The sequence below is a fragment of the Vipera berus genome (genome assembly GCF_964194415.1).
Source record: "Vipera berus genome assembly, chromosome: 1".
NCBI lineage: Eukaryota > Metazoa > Chordata > Lepidosauria > Squamata > Viperidae > Vipera > Vipera berus.
The window spans coordinates 7,953,044-7,972,187 of NC_138202.1; the positions used below are offsets into that span (position 1 = coordinate 7,953,044).

At 46.9% G+C, this 19,144-nt stretch overlaps 1 pseudogene across 1 annotated transcript in view; it reads right to left on the reverse strand.

Annotated features, from left to right (window-relative positions):
- The window catches only part of LOC308660548 (transducin-like enhancer protein 1), a 70,027-nt pseudogene extending 65,377 nt beyond the window's left edge, over positions 1-4,650 (reverse strand). Inside the window, exon 1 of the transcript XR_014028809.1 lies at positions 4,536-4,650. The product of XR_014028809.1 is annotated as a transducin-like enhancer protein 1 (transcript). The remainder of the gene's footprint in view (positions 1-4,535) is intronic.
- Between the last annotated feature and the right edge of the window lie 14,494 nt (positions 4,651-19,144).

Consider the following 19,144-nt stretch of genomic DNA (forward strand, 5'->3'; position numbering starts at 1 on the left):
ATGAGGACTAGCACCACAGAAAGCCTTCTCTTCCAGACCTTTCTCTTCTCCTTGCCAAAGTAGGAGTCGTCACGGCTTGCAGAAAGCCATTCTACAGTTCTAACCAAATTCTACATGACTCTGGTTTATTTAAGTTCCATTCCCTTCTTTACAATCGTGGCTTAAAGCCTGATTTTAGGGTAGCAATAAGGAACTCTCACAGTGGAGGAAAATGTAAAACCTGTACTTTAAATCACTGAAATATGCTCTACTTTTTTTTCTGAGTGAGAAAAAGCTTTCGCCCCTTCATTATGTTTTATTTTTATCTGCACAATCTTTTTTTTATTAAAGAGTTTTACAAAAACAAAATTTTACAATATATCCCCAAATCCCTCCCACCCCAAACCCACCCACTTCCCCCCCCCACTTCCCAGAGCTAAATACAGGATTATAGTTACAATAATCATATTCTAAATAAAAATTATGCATAATATACAATTAACCAAATTCATAATGCGCTTTAACTCCCCTTTAACATAACTACAAACAACGTACCAATAACAATATCCCACTAAAATCTACTCATAAGCTAAATGGAACTTTTTAGTCCCATATTTGTTTTGAATATAATTTATCCATCTCCTCCAAACTGAAATATATCTTTCCTGTGAATGATCCTTCAAATAAGCAGAAATCTTAGACATTTCTGCAAGATTCGAAACTTTAAACACCCATTCTTCTATAGTGGGCAAACTATCCTTCTTCCAATATTGTCCCACCAGTAACCGTGCTGCAGTTATCATGTTCAACATTAAGTTAGTTTCTTTAACATCACAATCTACAACAATACCCAATAAAAACAATTGCGGGGAAAACTTTATCTTTCTCTTAAAAATCTTTTGAATGTTCCACCAAATTTTAATCCAAAAAGCTTTTATATTTCTACAAGTCCACCACATGTGAAAATAAGTAGCTTCTAAACTACCACACCTCCAACATTTAGAAATATGCTCTACTTTTTAAAAGCAACAAAACAACCCAAAGAAACAGGATCCACAGCTCCTCATGCCAGAGGCCCCAAAATATTAACAAGGGACACCCCGCCTCCCTTAACCCAAATTGTGTAAAACTGAGTTCTATACCAATTACAGGCTGTCCTCAGTGCACAACCATTCATTTAGTGACTAAAAGGGCTGAATAAAATGACTTTATGGCCAGTCCTTACGCTTACAACCACCGCAGCATCCCCAAGACGTGATCAAAATTTGGGCGCTTGGCCAACCAGCATGCATTTATGACACTTGCAGCATCCTGCGGTCACGCATTCGCCACGTATGATCTTCCCAGCCGGCTTCCGACCAGCAAAGTCAATCGGGGGGGGGGGGAAGCTGGGTTGACTTAACGACTGCACGATTCACTTAATGACTGCAGTGGCTGGCTGAACAACCAAGCCCCCCCACCCTCCCAAAAAAAGGATGCAAAACGGAGCGAGACCCATTTAACAACCCAACTCGCTTAGCAACAGAAATTCTGATCCCAATTGTGGTCGTAAGCCGAGGAACACCCTCCAAACACTTCCGGAAAGCCACCCAACTCGAGATTTATTTATTTTTTGCACAAACCGATAATAAATATCCAAAAGTCATCATCGATTTCAGAGATGCTGCCAGCCATTTGACCCTGTGAAGGCTCTTCACAAACAAGGAGGATATTTTTGCTGTCTGCTCTGAAGGAAATTACAAGGTGGAACAATGCCGCCTCTGGGCATGTCAAGGGCGGTTTTTTTTCCACACACACCCTCCTGCTTCCAATTCCCAAGGCGGCAGACTTCAGGAAGCATAAATTTCCCTTTTAACACATGTGCAACTGGGGGGGGGGGAGAAAGGTGGAGAGAAAGGAGCTACATTTCAGGGGGGGCCCCTTTATTCCTCCAGGGTCAGCCAGAAAAGGACCTCCCACCATCACGGACCCCACGTGGCTCTTTCTACTTTTTTTGTTTTTACATCACAGGCCATTCCCTTTTTCCAGCTGATCTTACATGCGTCCCTCGATTAATTTTAACGTCCCCCACGTTATTGCCTGCTTTGCAGGTAAAGATATAAAAATCTCCCAGCTGCAGCCTTTCCTGACTAACCCCCCCCCCCTTCCCCAATTCCCTGTATCCCAGCCAGCTTTATCAGGATGTGCAAAACTGAAAGGTGTGGGGGGGGCTTCCTGGCTCATCTAATGGGGGGGAGGGAGGCGGGTGTGTGTCCTTGAGTGTGTGTGTGTGTGTGTGTGTGTGTGTGTGTGTGTGTGTGTGTGTGTATACTAAAGGACCCCCAAGCCAGGATCGCCAGCAGGGGTTTCCTTAAAAAAAGATAGCCAGCCCCACAATAAATCAGTTTTAAACTCAATTATTTTCACTGATTGATTGACTTATGTGAAGTTACAAGCAGTCACCTATAGATAAAATGTACAGGCAGTCCTCCATTTGCGACCACAACGGAGCCCAAAATTTCTGTCGCTAAGCGAGACACTGAAGTGAGTTTTGCCCCATTTTACGACTCGGTTTCCCCCCCCGCTTGTTAAGGGAATCATTGCCAGCGGTTCAATTAGTAAACACGGTTGTTAAGGGAATCTGGCTTCCTCCATTGGCTTTGCTTGTCAGAAGGTCGCAAAAGGGGAACGGAGTGACCCCGGGACACGGTAACCGTCATAAACGTGAGTCGGTTGCCAAGCGTCTGAATGTTGATTACGTGACCGTGGAGATGCTGCAACGGTGGTGTGAAAACCGGTCATAAGTCACTTTTTTCCGTGCCGTGGTAACTTCGAATGGTCACTAAATGAACTGTTGTAAGTCGAGGACTTCCTGCGATGCATGGAAAAACTGAAAATTCCAATGCATTTTAAAATAAAATAAAAAACTAGAAGATAGGGATTGGAAAAACCCACATGGTGGTTGTTGTTCTTTTTTTAAAAAAAAAAAATAACGGCAATCTTCGTACCAGCTTCGAAATTTGATTCTAACAAGGAGGTTAGAATCGACAGATCCAGGGAAGCCGAGTGAAAGAGATAAACTGCCTCTGCATCTGGAGTCTCCATCTAGTAGGCGAGACTTCCAACCACTGGAAACTTCACATCTGCATGTGCTCCTGAAGGTTTAATGGGTCACCTTCTTACTCTTCCCAGTTTAGAGAAAAGACAGCCAATGACATCACCCAACTCATAAAGCATCTTAAAGTAAAGCGGGCTTGTATTCACGCAACAGACCACATTTAATTATGGCTAATTTTTTCTCTTGGATGTTGGGCAAACCTTAAAGGAACCAAGGCATTCTTTAAACACACAAGTACACTTAAGAAAAAGTTCATGTCTCTAAGCTTAAACCTATTGTGTGAATACACCCAAACCTCCAATCCAACCATGTGGAGGGCAACTGACGCTAGTCCTGGCTTCAGACCCCTAATTAAGAAAGATTTAATCTTACCCAGTGGGTTTTGGGCAGCTAGGTTAGCAACTTGCAAGCTGGTTTTTCTCCAAACTTCTTGCAAACTGTCATACAACACCAAACGAAACACTCTCCATTCTCTCTCTACAGATTTCGAATAAAGGATTTTAAAACCTGCCTGGGGACACACAAACACACACACACACACACACACATCACTTCAACACCCATCCCATCCAATCCCCCTACGAGTGGGAAGCTAGAACTGGCTCATTCAGAAGCCATGAAAAAGCACTCGGCACATGTTCAGGATGGTTTGTCCATTGTGCCCCGAGGCAAGAAAGGAGAGGGGGGGGGGGGAGAGGAATAAAAATAAAATAAAAATACGGAGCTGGGCAAGATGTCAAGGACTCGGAAATGTTTGCCCCCCCACTAGCCCGAAGCTGGCAGCTTTGCTTCCCAAAGGAGGGGGGGGGGAAACACAACACACAAAACACTGGAGCTTAACTGGAGATGAGGACTGAGTCAAAAGAGGGGCAAAGTAGCCTTAATCACAGTTTATTAATACGTGGGTATTTGGGCGAGGAAAGGGGAGCTGCACGAGATAAAACGGGGGGGGGGGCAGAGGATTTAAAAAAAAAACCCATGCCTCTTTGTATTAAGAAACAGAGGCAGGACCAGCAAATACCCCCCCCCCCACGCACACACACACACGCACGACCCAATTAAACAACCGCAACCCGCTCTTTTCCCACGAACGAGGAACTCGGCTCTTCTCCGGCTTAGAAAGAAGCCCCCCCCTTTTTTTTCCAAAAAAAAAAAAAGCACCAAGAAAGTCCCGGGTACAAAACCGCCCCCCCCTCACCCCTCACACCCCCCCCTCCCCGATTTCTCCCAGCCTTAACAATAGTCCGGCCCCAGCAGGTAAGGCAAAAAGGAGTAGATCCCCCCCAGCCCGCAAGAAAAGGGATCAAACCTGAAATCTCAGCCGCCCCGTTCAATAGCGCTTGCAGCCACCCCGCACCCCCACCCCGCACCCCCACCCCCACCCACCCCCTTGGAAAGCCGGACCCAGAAGGAAGCAGGGAGAAGATCTCCCACTCCGCCGCGCGCGAGAAACACTCACCCGAGGCGCTGGATCGCCCGCGTCTCCTCTTCCTCCTCCTCCTCCTCCTTGCGGGGAAAGGCGAACGTGGGCAGGCTGGCTCCGGGTCAGGGCTGCCCTGCCGGGTGGGTTTTTTTTGTTTTTTTTTTTTGCAAGAGGAAAGGGGGAAAGAAAAAAATAGAGAGAGAGAGAGAGAGAGACCCCCCCTCCTTTCAACGCCCCTTCTTCCTTTCCTCGCTCTCTTTCTCTCTCTCTCTCTCTCTCCCTCTTTCCTTCTCCTCTTTCCTCCCCCTCCCTCCCTCCCTCCCTCCCTCCTTCCTTCCTTCCCACCCGCGGCAGCTTTGCGGGGGGGGGGGGAGGAGAAGAAGCGATGAATGGAACGCCCGCCAGCTCCACGTGGGGTCTGCCGCTTTCTCTTTCGCCACAGTCGAACGCGCCGCAGCCAATCAGGAGCGCCGGGCAGGGAGAGGAAAAAGCGAGAGCGAGAGCGCGCGCGGAGGGAGGGGGCGGGGGCGGGGGCGGGGCCGGAGGAGGGAGAAGAAAGGGAAGGCAAGGGAAGAAATAAATAAGGCGCTCGCGGCCCACGTGGGGCGAAAAGGGGAGAAAAAAAAAAAAACAAGCCGCAAAACCCAGGACGCGCCTGATTGGTCCGGCGCGGCTTCCCCGTAGAAAATGTGTCAATCTGGATAAGAACGCCAAGTAGCCGAGAGGGGAGGAGGGAGGGAGGGAGGGAGGGGGGGGGAGAAAAGGGAAGCGCTCTCGCGCTCGCGCTCCCCCCTCCCTCCCCGTTTCTTTCTTTTTTTTTTCCTTCTCTCTTCTTCTTCTTCTTCTTTTTTTGGGGGGGGGTTAACCCTTGAAGCGCTGGCGGGGAGGAAAATCGGTTTAACCCTTGAAAGGGGGAGAAGGGGGGAAAGGGGGGGGGAGAGAGAGGGGAAACGGGGGGGGGAAGTGCAGGAGGGAAAAAGGGAGGAGGAAAAAGAGAAGGTTTGTGTTAACCCTTTAAAATCAGGAGGGGAAGGGAGAAGGGGGAGACCGAGAAAGAAAAGGGGGGGGGACATTGGAAGATTAGGGGAGACAGGAGAATGGAGGAACAGAAGGAGACAGACGGGAAAGGGGGACAGAAGGGGAAAGGGGGGAGCAGGGGAAGAGGGGGACAGAGGGTGGAAGGGGGACAGGGGAAGGGGGACAGAGGAGAAAGGGGGGACAGGGTGAAAGAGGGGAGCAGGGGAAGGGGGACAGGGTGGAAGGGGGACAGGAGAAAGGGGAGACAGGGGAAGAGGGGGACAGGGGAAGAGGGGGACAGAGGGGAAAAGGGGGGCAGGGGAAGGGGGGCAGGGTGGAAGGGGGACAGAGGAGAAAGGGGAGAAAGGAGAAAGGGGGGACAGGGGAAGAGGGGGACAGAGTGAAAGAGGGGAGCAGGGGAAGGGGGACAGAGGGTGGAAGGGGGACAGGGGAAGGGGGACAAAGGGAAGCGGGAGCAGGGGAAGGGGGCACAGGGGAAAAGGGGGACAGAGTGAAAGAGGGGAGCAGGGGAAGGGGGAGAGGAGAAAGGGGAGACGGGAAGAGGGGAGCAGGGGAAAGGGGACAGGGTGGAAGGGGGACAGAGGAGAAAGGGGAGAAAGAGGAGAAAGGGGTTACAGGGGAAAAGGGGGACAGGGTGAAAGGGGAGCAGGGGAAGGGGGACAGAGGGTGGAAGGGGGAACAAGGGAAGGGGGACAGAGGAGAAAGGGGGGACAGAGAGGGGAAGGGGGGCAGGGTGGAAGGGGGACAGAGGAGAAAGGGGAGAAAAGAGAAAGGGGGGACAGGGGAAAAGGGGGACAGAGGGGGACAGAGTGAAAGAGGGGAGCAGGGGAAGGGGGACAGGGTGAAAGGGGAGCAGGGGAAGGGGGACAGGGTGGAAGGGGGACAGAGGAGAAAGGGGGGACGGAGGGGAAGGGGGGGACAGAGGGGGGGAAAGAGGGGAGCAGGGGAAGGGGGACAGGGTGGAAGGGGGACAGGGGAAGGGGGACAGAGGAGAAAGGGGGACAGGGGGAAAGGGGAGCAGGGGAAGGGGGGCAGGGTGGAAGGGGGACAGGAGAAAGGGGAGCAGTGGAAGGAGGACAGGGGAAGGGGGAGCAAGGGAAGGGGGACAGAGGAGAAAGGGGACAGAGTGGGAAAGAGGGGAGCAGGGGAAGGGGGACAGGGTGAAAGGGGAGCAGGGGAAGGGGGACAGGGTGGAAGGGGGACGGAGGGGAAGGGGGGATGGAGGGGAAGGGGGGACAGAGGGGGGGAAAGAGGGGAGCAGGGGAAGGGGCCAGAGGGAAAAAGGGAGGAGAGGGGGGGGGAAGAGAGATTTTTCTCAAAAGGAGGGGAAAAGACCCCTTGGCTTAACTTGACACAGGTCAAGCCTAAGAGGAACTAGTTAACCCTTAAAGATCCAGGAAGATTCCAGAGGGAAGGGTTGAACTCCGCAAAGGCTGGACTTAGGAAAGGAAGATGATTTTTAACCCTGAAAAAAGAAAGGAAAGAAGAAGGATAAGAGTGAAAAGCAGGAGGCTGCGGGCGTGGGGATGGCGAGAATGAGGCTCTCAAACGGCTGGGCTAGGTGGATTTACTCTGATCAAGAACTGGGGTGGAAAAACAAGGAAAAACTGGGTCATGGGGCCAGAGGAAAATTTGGTGCTTTTTGAAGGAAAAAAGATGGTCTCTGTGTGTGTGTGTGTGTAGATGAATCCTTCAAGGCCAGGGGAGTGAGGAAGAGATCAACCAGGTTAGCCCTTCCAAGATCTCCCAGAGGCAGAATTAACTCTTACCTGTCCAGAGGGTGACAAGGAATTATGGATGAAAAGGGGGGGGGGAGATTAAATTGATTGCACGCGGGCTAGGGAATTCTGGGAGCTGAAGTCCACAAGGCTTAAAGTGGTCCCGAATGAGAAACACTGCAATAGAGGCTGATGGATGAGTGAGAAACCAGAACCTTATATATTTTACTATATTTTTCTATGGTTCCTTCCCCCCCCCCTCCACTTGTTTCTAAACGGTTCTCTTGGCTTGGAAGCTATTGGAAGGACGCATAAATGAAATGAAAAGATCCCCTGAGGAAAATGCCTGGCTTTCCTTGCCAAGAAAATCCCCTGGGGATATATAAAGACACCCTGCCCCACCCCCAGGATTTGAGTCCAAAAGATGCTCCCCTTGAATAATTTGGGAGCATTCAGTGAGTGAACTGGCCTAAACCTGCTCCCCTCCACCCGTACCCCATATATCTGGGAATTTGCCTCTTGGGAACCCTCAAAATTCTCAATTCTGTAGCTGCATCTGGAGCTCTCCATTTTACACAGTGGGGTATTTAATCCTGGAATTGCGGTTTGTTCATCTCCCAATAGCAGAAAAAGCAAGCTCTGTTGGTCTGTTCATGTGAAATAGTAAGGTAAAGGTAAAGGTTCCCCCGCACATGCATGCTAGTTGTTTCCGACTCTAGGGGCCGGTGCTCATCTCCCTTTCAAAGCCGAAGAGCCAGCGCTTGTCCGAGGACATCTCCGTGGTCATGTGGCCGGCATGACTAGACGCCAAAGGCGCACGGAACGCTGTTACCTTCCCACCGGAGTGGTCCCTATTTTTCTACTTGCATTTTGACGTGCTTTCGAACTGCTAGGTTGGCAGAAGGTGAAATAGTAGTATCACTTTATAACACCTTAGTAAGACCACACCTGGAGTACTGCAACCAGTTTTGGTCACCACGCTACAGAAAAGCTGCCGAGACTTTGAAAAGAGTTCAAAGAAGAGCAACTAAGATGATCCAAGGCCTGGAGACTAAAACATAGGAAGAACGGCTGCAGGACTTGGGTTTGGCCAGTCTAAAGAAAAGAAGAAATAGGGGTGACATGATAGCAGTGTTCCAATATCTCAGGGGCTACCACAAAGAAGAGGGAGTCAAGCTATTCTCCAAAGCCCCTGAAAGCAGGAGAAGAAGCAACGGATGGAAACTAATCAAGGAGAGAAGCAACCTGGAATTAAGGTTGCTTAACAGCAAGGAATAATTAACCAGCGGAACAGCTTGCCTCCAGAAGCTGTGGGTGCTCCATCACTGGAGGTTTTTAAGAAGAGACTGGACAACCATTTGTCTGAAATGGCATAGGGTTTCCTGCTTGAGTAGGGGGCTGGACTAGAAGACCTCTAAGGTCCCTTTCAGCTCTAGTCTCTTTATTGAACTTGCACAGCTGCAGCTAAGCATGGTTCACTCCAATGATCTACAGGTAGTTCTCAACTTACAGCAGTTCGTTTAGTGACCACTCAAAGTTACAACGTCACCGAGAAAAGTGCCTTGTGATCATTTTTTTATACTTACAACCATTGCAGCAACCGCACGATCACGTGATCAACATTCAGACACTTGGCAACTGGCGTGTATTTTATGACGGTTGCAGCGTCCTGGGCTCATGTGATCTACCGACAAGCAAGGTCCACGAAAAAGCCAGATTCACTTAACAACTGTATTACTAACTTAACAGCTGCAGTGATTCACTTAACCGCTGAGGCAAGAAAGGCTGTAAAATGGGGCCAAACTCACTTAACAGCTGTCTCGCTTAGCAACAGAAAATTTAGGTTCCATTGTGGCTGTAAGTTGAGGACTGCTTGTATAATTGCTCCTGGCAACCCCAAGGTGTTATCTTCTTGCAGGAAGTAAAAGAGACATCTAGATACAGGTAGTCCTTGACTTATGACCACAATCAAGAATAGAATAGAGATTAGAATAGAATAGAATAGAATATTTATTTATTTTATTTTATTTATTTTAATTCCATTTATATCCCGCCCTTCTCCGAAGACTCAGGGCGGCTTTACAAACTTAGCAGTATAGAATAGAATAGAATAGAATAGAATAGAATAGAATAGAATAGAATAGAATAGAATAGAATAGAATAGAATAGAATTAGAATAGAATATAATGGATGGAATAGAATAGAATCCAATAGAACAGTACAGTAGAATAGAATAGAATAGAATATTTATTATTTTATTCATTTAAATTTAGAATAGAATAGAATAAAATTAGAATAGAATATAATGGAATGGAATAGAATAGAATAGAATAGAACAGTAGAATAGAATAGAATAGAATAATAGAATAGAATCTTTATTGAGAATAGAATAGAATAGAATAGAATAGAATAGAATAGAATAGAATTAGAATAGAATATAATGGAATGGAATAGAATAGAATCCAATAGAACAGTACAGTAGAATAGAATAGAATAGAATATTTATTATTTTATTTATTTAAATTTAGAATAGAATAGAATAAAATTAGAATAGAATATAATGGAATAGAATAGAATAGAATAGAATAGAACAGTAGAATAGAATAGAATAGAATAGAATAGAATAGAATAGAATAGAATAGAATAGAATAGAATAGAATAGAACAGAACAGAACAGAACAGAATAGAACAGTAGAATAGAATAGAATAGAATAGAATAGAATAGAATAGAATAGAATAGAATAGAATAGAATAGAATAGAATAGAATAGAATAGCTGTCTCACTTAGCAACAGAAATTTGGGGCTCAGTTGTGGTTGTAAGTCGAGAACTGCCTATACTTTGCTTGGTTCCTATAATCTCACTGAATCAAATTGGCAGATTTCTCTCAGTTTACAAACCAGGCTGGGCTAAATTGGATTGTAATCCCTAGGTGAATTCAGAAAAGCACGGCTGGTGCAGTTATGCGTGGGTTGTTTTGCAAACCCGCCTGGTGTGTTCAGATGGCAGCTGGCTGTGATGAGCTGAATCCAGGAAATTGAGGTGGGTGGGAGAAGCCCACGGCAGACTCAAGTCCTGGCAAGCTTAGGTGTATCTGCTTATCAGTCTATGTTATCTCTTTGCACAGTTAGTCCTGGGCTTAAAGACCACAAAATTTCTGTTGCTAAGCATTCCGTGAATTTTGCCCCCATTTTATGACCTTTCTCACCATCGTTCTTAAGTGAATCGCTGCAGCTGTGAAGCTGGTGGTGTGAATCTGGTTTCCCCGTTCACTTGGCTTGTCAGAAGCTCGCAAAAGGGGATCACGTGGCACCCACCCACCCACCCACCCACAACTGCAACCATCATAAACACGAGTCTGTTGCCAAGCCTCTGAATTTTGATCACCCGGCCGTGGGGGATGCTGCAACGGTCGTTAAGTGTGAAAACCGGTGGTGGGACTGTTTTCAGGGCCCTTGTAACTTTGAAGACTAAATGAAGGGCTGTAGGTCGAGGACTACATGCACCCCCCCCCCCCCGCAACAGAGGAGACCCGGGTGAATTGGTTGGACCCTTCCATTTTTAAGCCGCCAAATATCTGCCCGGGGTGTGGGGGTGGGGTGAGAGGATTGGCGGCCTCAAAAGGACTAGTGCGTTTGTTCGGGTGCATTGATTTAATAGGACTGGGGAAGAAAATTGGATTAAGGTCTGGAGGGCTGAAGCTGGGAAGGGAAAGAAATGGCAGGGGGGAAGAATTGATTTAACCCCCAGGAAAAAGGGGGTGTGTGGGGGGGGGAGGAGGATCTGGAGCCTGGTGTGGAGTTTTTTTTTTTTAAAAAAAGGGGGAGGGAAGGAAGCATTGCTCTTTCCCAAGGCAGAGGGCGGGGAGGGGGATTTAAAGCTTAAAAGGGCTGGAGGAGAAGGGAATTAATTCTGCAAGTGGGTGGGGAGGAACAGCTTAACTGCTAAAGGATTGGAGAGGATAATTAGCTAACCCTGGAACTATTAGAGGTCTGGGATTTGAGTAACCCTTTAAAAGGGGGGGGGGGAATCTGGGGAAGGGCAAGGACAATCCTCTCCTAGGGCCTCTTTTACTCCCAGCCTTACCTTATAAAGCATTTAAGGGGGAGAGAAAAAAAAACCCTGGATGCAGTCAGAAACGATTTACCAGGTGGTTTTCCGCTCCTTGGCGCTTCTTTTTTGGCTGCCATCCAGCAGAGCAATTATACTCTTTTCTCAAATGTGGGCAGAACCTCCATATGCAGGGGTACTCTACTTCTGAATGAAGGAGTTTGGATTAGGGGTTATAAGGCGCCAGGCTAGAAAACCGGGGTCTGGAAGTTCTAGTCCCTCCTTAGGCATGAAAGCCGGCTGGGTGACTTTAATCCAATCACCAGGAGACTGGGAGTTCTAGTCCCTCCTTAGGCATGAAAGCCGGCTGGGTGACTTTGGGCCAATCACCAGGAGACTGGGAGTTCTAGTCCCTCCTTAGATATGAAAGCCACCTGGCTGACTTTGGGCTAATCACCAGGAGACTGGGAGTTCTAGTCCCTCTTTAGATATGAAAGCCGGCTGGCTGACTTTGGGCCAATCACCAGGAGACGGTGAGTTCTAGTCCCACAGGCATGAAAGCCGGCTGGGTGACTTTAAGCCAATCACCAGGAGACTGAGAGTTCTAGTTCCACCTTAGGCATGAATGCCGGCTAGGTGACTTTGGGCCAATCACCAGGAGACGGTGAGTTCTAGTCCCACCTTAGGCATGAAAGCCGGCTGGGTGACTTTAAGCCAATCACCAGGAGACTGGGAGTTCTAGTTCCACCTTAGGCATGAATGCCGGCTAGGTGACTTTGGGCCAATCACCAGGAGACGGTGAGTTCTAGTCCTGCCTTAGGGACAAAAGCCAGCTGGGTGACTTGGTGCCAGTTACCAGGAGGTAGTGAGTTCTAGTCTTGCCTTAACAATTGCTCTGCTTAGCAGTGGTCTGAAGAACAGTCGTAAGTCAAGGACCAGCTGCATGTATGCTGCCTTGAGCTCCTGAACAGCAGTCAGGACACTGTATAAATGCAATAAATATCATTCAATGGGTGAGCGAAAGGCCAGTCCGTTGCTTTCACAGATTAAGCTGGGTGACATTTTGGCGAAAGGCTCCGTTTAAATCTGCTGTGGATTTTTGCTCCTCTCTTTGTTTCTGCGTTTGTCAACCTTGATGAAGCTAAAAACGGCAATGCAGAGAAGATCCAGATTCCTGTGTTTTGTGCAAAAGGAAAATTTTGATGGAAAAATTAACTCCCTTTTTTGCCCTCCGGGTATGTGGATTGAACGCTGAATCTCCCTCTGGGCGGGAATGGAAAACATTGTATGGAAAAAAACACTGGAATGCAATGGAATATCTTGCAAGAGGGGAATATTCCGTGAAATTTTTTTTAGTGCAAATTCCCTGGAAATGCCAACTTGAAACACAGGTGGTCCTCCACTTACGACCAGAATTGAGCCTAAAATTTCTGTTGCTAAGAGAGAGATTTGTTAAGTACGTTTTGCCCCATTCTGCCACTTTGCTTGCCACAGTTGTTAAATGAATCGCGGCAGATGTTAAGTTAGTAGCTCGGTTGTTAATTGAATCTGGCTTTCCCATTGACTTTGCTTGGCAGAATGGTGAAAAAAGTAAGGTTCTACATTTAGGCAGGAAAAATCAAATGCACAGGTACAGTATATTTATATTTATATTTATTAAATTTTTATACCGCCCTTCTCCCGAAGGACTCAGGGCGGTGTACAGGGCAATAAATATTAAAATACGAAATACAAAAGTTAAAAACATTAAATAATTATGCCCGATATAATACACTAGTTAAAATCCATGTTAAAACCCCAAACCCATCAGACCAGGCCGGCTTGTTCAAATAAATAAGTTTTTAGATCACGTCAGAAGGAGCAAAGGTCGGGGGCCATCCAGAGCTCAACCTGTAAGCGGTTCCACAGGTCTGGCGCGCCCACAGAGAACGCCCTCCCCCTGGGGGTCACCAGTCGACATTCTCCGACCGGTGGTACCCTGAGGAGGCCCTCTCTGTGGGAGCGCACTGGACGGAGGGAGGTTGATGCCGGCAGCAGGTGCTGCCATAGGTAATCTGGACCCATGCCATGTAGGGCTTTATAGGTCATCACTAGCACCTTGAATCTCACCCGGAGGGCAACTGGATAGGTGGTATAGGTGGTATAGGTGGTAGCTTGCTCAATAGTAGTAACTGTGAGAGAGATCTCGGAGTCCTAGTGGACAATCACTTCAATATGAGCCAGCAGTGTGCTGCAGCTGCCAAAAAAGCCAACACAGTGCTAGGCTGCATTAACAGAGGGATAGAATTAAGATCAAGTGAAGTACTAATACCACTTTACAATGCCTTGGTAAGGCCACACCTGGAATACTGCATCCAGTTTTGGTCACCGCAATGTAAAAAAGATGTCAAGACTCTAGAAAGGGTACAGAGAAGAGCAACAAAGAAGATTGGGGGGCTGGAGGCTAAAACATATAGGGAACGGTTGCTGGAATTGGGCATGTGTAGTTTAACGAAGAGAAGGGTGAGGGGTGACATGATAGCAGCGTTCCAATATCTCAGGGGCTGCCCCAAAGAAGAGGGAGCCAAGCTATTCTCCAAAGAGCCCGAAGGCAGGACAAGAAGCAACGGATGGAAACTAACCAAGGAGAGAAGCAACCTAGAACTGAGGAGAAACTTCCTGACAGTTAGAACAACTAACCAGTGGAACCACCTGCCTCCAGAAGTGGTAAATGCTCCAACACTGGAAGTTTTAAAGAAGAGACTAGGCAGCCATTTGTCTGAAATGGTATAGGGTTTCCTGCCTGAGCAGGGGGTTGGACTAGATGACCTCCAAGGTCCCTCCCAACTTTTATTATTATTATAATGTCGCAAAATGGAATCACGTGACTCCTGGACGCCACCAAATGAATATGAATCAGTTACCAAGTGTCTGGATTTTGATCACATGACCATGGGGATGCTGCAACGGTCATAAGTGTGAAAAATGGTCGTAAGTCACTTTTTCCAGTGTCGTAACTTTGACAGCTTAACTACTGTAAGTTAAGATTTATTACCAGTAAATCTCAATCTATCTGCTGGGGAATTCGGCTTGGTTCTTCTGGAGAAGGATTCAACACATATTCCGGGTTTTTTTTTAATTTCTGAAATGTCCCTGCACCAACACAAAAATTTGCAGAAATCTTAAGGGTGCCCTATAAATCAATAAAATGTAACCCAATAAAACAAAGCATCCAGTCTGAATGGGCTCAGAGCAAGGAGAAACAGACATCCCCCTCCCTTAAATTAGTTGCTGCAGCTTGAGGACTAGAAACTTGGAAATGATGCTGAAGAAAGGTAGATAAGAAAGCCCAGGCAAGACTCTTTGCTCTCTGAGGTTAACAATCGGGTTGTGGTACACTGTTGAAAAGAAACTATTCAGGAGGTTGAATTTCTCTCTAGATGAAAGGTTTTCCCTGTGGCAAGGGCACAAACCTGGTTAGAGAGAGAGAAGCAGGCCAAATGAATAACCCTGATTTCCCTTTCATGAGCAGGAGGTTAAAGTCAGGGGTACCTAGGCAGACCATCACTAGGTGGCAAAGTCTGTAGAACAGGGTTTTGTCACCCTCAGTTATTTTAAGACGAATGGACTACAACTCCCAGAATTCCCTAGCCAGAATGGCTGGCTAGGGAATTCTGGGAGTTGAAGTCCATACGTCTTAAAGTCACTGAGGTTGACAAACACTGCTGAGGAGGGAATTGCCTGAGCAGAGAATGATTGAGAGAAATGATAATTTGGGTTGGGAGGAGACTTGAAACAATGCGTTTCTCTGTACCAGGCCAAACAACAGCCTTGACTTTTCCATTGCAGAAAACTTTGGGCATTTGGCCTTTCTTCCAAAGGAAACTCAAACCCCAAAGGGGATCCAATAATTAGAATTAGAATGATAAGTTGGAAGGGACCTTGGAGGTCATCTAGTCCAACCCCGTGCTCAGGCAGGAAACCCTATACCATTTCAGGCAAATGGCTGTCCAGGCTCTTCTTAAAAACTTCCAGTGTTGGAGCATTCACAGCTTCTGGAGGCAGGTTGTTCCACTGGTTAATTGTTCTAACTGTCAGGAAGTTTCTCCTTAGTCCTAGGTTGCTTCTCTCCTTGATTAGTTTCAATCCGTTGCTTCTTATCCTGCCTTCGGGCGCTTTGGAGAATAGCTTGACTCCCTCTTCTTTGGGGCAGCCCCTGAGATACTGGAAGACTGCTCTCCTGTCCCCACTCGTCCTTCTCTTCATTAAATTACACATACCCAATTCCAGCAACCGTTCCCTATATGTTTTAGCCTCCAGTCCCCCAATCATCTTTGTTGCTCTTCTCTGTTACTCTTTCTAGAGTCTCAACATCTTTTTTACATCGTGGTGACCAAAACTGGATGCAGTATTCCAGGTGTGGCCTTACCAAAGCATTGTAAAGTGGTATTAGTACTTCACTTGATCTTGATTCTAATCTTCTGGATGGGGCCCGAAAAGACCTTTTCCCTTCCTGGCCCATTGATTGGTCAGAAGCTATGTGACATCACAGCAGCACCAGACGTGAGGCAGGCTTCAAGGTCTGAGGTTTCCCAACCTTTTGGGCACCGGGGGCCGGTTTTGTGGTGAAAAGTTTTTCTGCAGACCGGAGAGTGCGTGGTTTTGTGCGCTGCCTGCATCCCGCAGATGGGGTCTTTGCTTGTTTGTGCGGACGGGTTGCTGGCATGCTGCGGCCCGGTACTGGTCCACAGACCTGGGGTTGGGGATCCCTAGTCTAGATAGAATGGTAAGAGGATGAGGGCCAGATTTGCAGGGACCAGTGGTGCTTTGCTGCCCCCTGGTGGTCAGGCTGCATCGATACACAGAGGTGCAGGTGGCCTTTGACTTACAACAGGGGTGGCATGTACCTATGACGGTTGCAATGTCCTGGGGTTATATGGTCACCATTTGTGACCTTCTCCGCTGGCTTCTGATGGGCCAAACCAATGAGGGAAGCCAGATAAACTTAAGAACCACACGGTTCACTTCACGACTGAAACGATTGGCTTAACCGTGGCAAAAGAGGTCATCAATCAGGTGCAGCTCACTTAACGACTGCCCTGTTTAGCAACAGAAATTGGGGTCCCGATTGGGGTCGTAAGTCAAAGACTACCTGCCGTTCAGGTACTCCTCAACGTACGACCACAATGGAGCCCCAGGCTTTTGTCGCTCAGTGAGACATCGGTCAAGTGAATTTTGACCTGTTTTACGACCTTCCTGGCCAGAGTTATTTCGCGAATCGCTGCAGCTGTTAAGTTAAGTAAATGAATTATTGTTCAGTGAATCTGGCTTCCCCATTGACTTTGCTGGTCAAAAAGTCACAAAAGGGGAATCACGTGACCCCACTGCAACCGTCATAAATATGAGTCAGCTGTCAAGCGTCCGAATTTTGATCACGTGACTAGGGTGTGTGTGTGTGCGCGCTGCAGCGGTCGTAAGTGAAAAATGGTCCTAAGTCACTTTTTTCCCAGTGCCGTTGTAACTTTCAACGGCCGCTAAATGAACTGTTGTAAGTCGAGGACCACTTGTATGTTACAGGAACACGGTGATGGTGTTTCCTCAACTTAGATTTGGAGAAAGGTCTGAATCCAAGCCTCGTTTTAATGTAAGATTTGATGTCTTGTGCAAAGCTAAGAAATAATAATTCAGTAACCGCGGTTAAGCATGCTTTGGGAATAGAGCCAGGAGCTGCTGCTTCTCTGTATTGTCAAGCAAAGCAACTGGATTTCCGGTTCAAAGAACTCTGGAGAAAAGTCTCCCTTTGAACACACCCTGACACACACACACCAGACAGACCCACACAGAGATGGAAAGTGTGAAGCGTTTTTCCAGTGTTTTGTTTTAAAATGTCTGTGGCTTTGCCAATGCAATTTAAACCTGTATGGACATACTGCCCCCTAGTGTCCATAATCGTTTCATGTCAAGTTTATTGTCAAATATGGAACGGATTTAACAGAACACATAACAGAGTAACAGAGTTGGAAGGGACCTTGGAGGTCATCTAGTCTAACCCCCTGCTCAGGCAGGAGACCCTATACCATACAATGCTTTGGTAAGGCCACACCTGGAATACTGCATCCAGTTTTGGTCACCACGATGTAAAAAAGATGTCAAGACTCTAGAAAGGGTACAGAGAACAGCAACCAAGATGATTAGAGGGCTGGAGGCTAAAACATATAGGGAACGGTTGCTGGAATTGGGTATGTCTTAGTTTAACGAAGAGAAGGACGAGGGGTGACATGATAGCAGTCTTCCGATATCTCAGGGGCTGCCACAAAGAAGAGGGAGTCAAGCTATTCTCCAAAGCACCTGAAGGCAGGACAAGAAGCAACGGATGGAAACTATTCAAGGAGAGAAGCAACCTAGAACTAAGGAGAAACTTCCTGACAGTTAGATCAATTAACCAGTGGAACAACCTGCCTCCAGAGGTGGTGAATGCTCCAACACTGGAGGTTTTTAAGAAGAGACTGGACAGCCATTTGCCTGAAATGGTATAGGGTTTCCTGCCTGAGCAGGGGGTTGGACTAGATGACCTCCAAGGTCCCTTCCAACTTTATATTATATTATATTATAAATGGCTGACCAGTCTCTTCTTAAAAACCTCCAGAGATGGAGCGCCCACAGCTTCTGGAGGCAGGTTATTCCACTGGTTAATTGTCCTAACTGTTAGGAAATTTCTCCTTAGTTCTAGGTTGCTTTTCTCCTTGATTAGTTTCCATCCATTGCTTCTTGTCCTGCCTTCAGGTGCTTTGGAGAATAGGTTGACCAGGTCTTCTTTAGGACAGTTCGTCAAATATTGGAAGACTGCTATTATGTCACCCCTACTCCTTCTTTTCACTAGACTAGACAAACACAATTCCTGCAACTATTCTTCATACCTTTTAGCCTCCAGGCCCCTAATCATCTTTGTTGCTCTTCTCTGCACTCTTTCCAGAGTCCCAATATCTTTTTTTTATATTGTGGTGAGCAAAACTGGATGCAATATTTCAAGTGTGGTCTTAGCAGGGCATTATAAAGTGGCACAAACACTGATCAAGATTACGTGAAGGGTTAATGCCACTTTCTAATGCCTTGGTAAGGCCACACTTGGAATATTGCATCCAGTTTTGGTCACCACAATTTTAAAAAAGAATCTGAGATTCTGGAAAGAGTGAAAAGTAACAGAGGTGATTAGGGGGCTGGAGGCTAAAATATAGAATGAATGAATGAATGAATGAATGAATGAATGAATGAATGAATGAATGAATGAAATGAATGAATGAATGCAGGAATTGGGTATGTCTGGTTTAATGAAAAGAAGGAAAAGGGATGACATGATAGCAGTGCCCCAATATTTGAGGGGCTGCCACAAAGAAGATGGGGGACAACCTATTCTCCAAAGCCCCTGAAGGCAGGACAAGAAGCAACGGATGGAAACTAACCAAGGAGAGAAGCAACCTAGAACTATGGAGAAACTTCCTGACAGTGAGAACAATTAACCAGTGGAACTACCTGCCTCCAGAAGTTGTGAATGCTCTAATACTGGAAGTTGTTAATTAGAGATTGGACAACCATTTGTTTGAAATAGTATAGGGTCCCCTGCTTGAGCAGGGGGTTGGACTAGAAGACCTCCAGGGTCCCTTCCAACTCTGTTATTGTTATTCGGATTTACCTGCTTGCCTGTAAGATATGTGTAATAAAGTGGTTTCAGCTGCACAATTGCCTTTGTTTTAAAACAAACCCCACAATGATTGCTGTGCCACCATCAGAGGGGGCAGCGTTGTTTTCCTTCCAGCTTTTTTTTAAGAAAAAGAAATGTAATAAAGTAAAACTAAGCCTGCAT